Below are 2,707 nucleotides of genomic sequence, written 5' to 3'. Positions count from 1 at the left end.
GGAAGCTTGAAAGAAGAGTGAGAGGGTGAGACGGACTGGAAGGAAAGGTGAGCAAGATGGTGAAGGCAGGAAAGATGGTACCAGGGAGGAAAGGAAGCTCATGCAGAAGGGAAAATGGAGAAAGAAGAATAGGAGAGAGTGAAAGAAGGATATGGTGAAAGGTGACGGAACAAGGGAAGAATGCAGGCGGGGAAGCATAGAAAAATTGAAGACGTGATAAAAGAAGGAAGTAACAGAAGCGGGAAGAGGAGAAAGGTGGACAAGTATGAACGAAGGCGGGAAGGAAATGAGGAGTAATGACAGAGTGGGAGAAAAGATAGAGGTGAGAGTGAAGGTAGAAGGAGAATGAAGGATCAGAGGAGTACAGAACAAAGAAGTAAATAGGAAAGAAAGCAGCAACAGACTCAGCTCATCTTTTGAGTCTGTTTCGTACAGAGATGACTATAGTATCTGATTTTATGTGTTGAATATATATGGCGGAAGGGAAAAATGGTAAGAGAAGAGAGGGAGTGAGGGTATAGGTGAAAAAGGAGGGACAAGGAAGATACGATGATGGGTGAAAGAAGGATATGTAGGTGGAAGTGAGAGGGGAAATGTCCTATGTCTACCTGTATAATACTAGATGGTACTCTTTCCTTAGCCTTGTTTTTCTTTCTTTTGTGTGTGTGTGTGTGTGTGTGTGTGTGTGTGTGTGTGTGTGTGTGTGTGTGTGTGTGTGTGTGTGTGTGTGTGTACAGTATGTGTTTAACCACAACATTTTGCAGTTTCCTTGTCCCTTATTTGTGTCTTTATATATAATGACAAAGATTGCATTAGCATCATAAGAGAGGATAATATGATCTAAGTAAAACAAATCTTCGAGGAAGAAACTCCCATGGTCAGTGAGATATATGATCCAAAGACGTCTTGGAGTAGTTCCACTCCGAGTATAAATTTGTGTATTGACATAGCAAGGATCGCCGCCAAGACCTTACCATCCACTAGTTCGATTCTCTCAGATGTCAGAAATGTCAGTGAAGGACCCTACGCCCGGCACTATTTGCAATCAGCCCGTAAGGAAAAGTCAAAAGATAATCCTTCCTTAACTCCCATTTTTATAAGAAAAAAATGTTCGTGGTGTTCAAACGTACTTCATGTCTTTGATGGTAGCGGAAATTGCAAAGAAAGAGCAGTGTTTTTTTTTCTTTTTTTCTAATTTCCCCTGATTTTACATAAAGATAATTGAAAAGAAAACGCTCAAGTTCTTGCTCTTTTCTTTTTCTTCCTTGGTAGTATAAATATTGAAGAAAATGTAAAGGGAACCATATTTCTTTTTCTTTTTTTTTTCCTTGCAGCATCAGTAACTTGGATAAAAGGCAAATTTAATTCTTCTTAATCACTATTATCTCCTAGGTGTAGAGCAAAATGCAAAAAAAAAAAAAAAAGTATAAGGAATTTTTAATATTTGCTCTTTTTCCTTATTTTAAGTTCCGTGCCTAGAAAAGAATATGCTAAACTTAGGTCCTTAGTGAATTATGTAGTTTTCATTATATTCTTGCAATCTCCATACGATTTTATTTAGCTGCAGGACAGACTGTTGAACAAGTCAGGTCAGATTCTACCTTCATTAACCCAGTCAGTATGGAAAGCCTTTCCTCAGCACAAGATCATCGCCTGAACACACCTAGAATAAAGTAAAAAAAAAAAAGTAAAAGAAATCAGTGGGTTAATGCTTCTTAAACCTATCTTTCTGTCTTTCTTTATCCAGACGCCTAAATCCCATTAAGGGTGCAACAAACGAATTGACTCCCTGTCTCCTTATCCTTTGTTATTTGGCTGCCCTCCCTTTAACTCACACTCCCTCCCCCCCACCCTCTCTCATATATCTCTCCATTCCAGCCCTGTATTTCATCCTCAGTGTCCCCTTCTCTCTCCCACCTTCCACCTCACTTCCATACGTCTTCTAGTCAATCTCTCATTCTCCATCCTCCCCAAATATCCAAACTGTCTCAGAGTATTTCTGTTAACGCTTTCAGTCACATTTACATCAACACCACAACGCTTATTCACTTCCTCATTTGTCTGTCTTGCCATGTAGATCCACAAGATCCTCTCAGTTAACATATTTCCACTGCGCTTCCTCATGAATTGTGTCCTTTTAACAGAGTCCAAGCTTCACTTCCATGCTTTAGAGATGGCATCACGGTACTGTTATGCAGTGATTTATTTTTAACTTCCTTACACACTTCCTTATTATTAATCAACCAGTAACTCTCCATCCCTGCAGTACCCCTTCATTCACTTCATCCTAAACTTCCATCTTTACCCATCATCACCATCATCGAGAGAGAGAGAGAGAGAGAGAGAGAGAGAGAGAGAGAGAGAGAGAGACGTAGTAAGAACAATAGACATATAAAACATTTATGAAAAGGTGAAATTTCTGTTCTCTGACTCTGCATTGCTTTCCTGGTGATGCAGATTTTCCATTAGTTTTCGTCCATAAAGATGATCGTAAAACAGAGTCGACGTTGTTCATGGTGGGACGTTTGGTTCTAAAGAATCTCTCTCTCTCTCTCTCTCTCTCTCTCTCTTATAGTTTTTCACTGCCTTTCATTTCCTAGTTCATCAATTATTTTTCTTCCTTTTTTTTTTTTTTCCCATTCCTAACATACCCATCCTTTTCTAGTCTTTTCCTTTTCTTTTCATGTCACTCTTTTTTGTTTTTATA

This window comes from Coenobita brevimanus, chromosome 111 (assembly GCF_032717465.1).
Source record: "Coenobita brevimanus isolate Jiangsu-jjx chromosome 111, ASM3271746v2, whole genome shotgun sequence".
Classification (NCBI taxonomy): domain Eukaryota; kingdom Metazoa; phylum Arthropoda; class Malacostraca; order Decapoda; family Coenobitidae; genus Coenobita; species Coenobita brevimanus.
The sequence above is the reverse complement of the archived record's forward strand: the minus strand, read 5'-3'. Positions refer to the sequence as shown.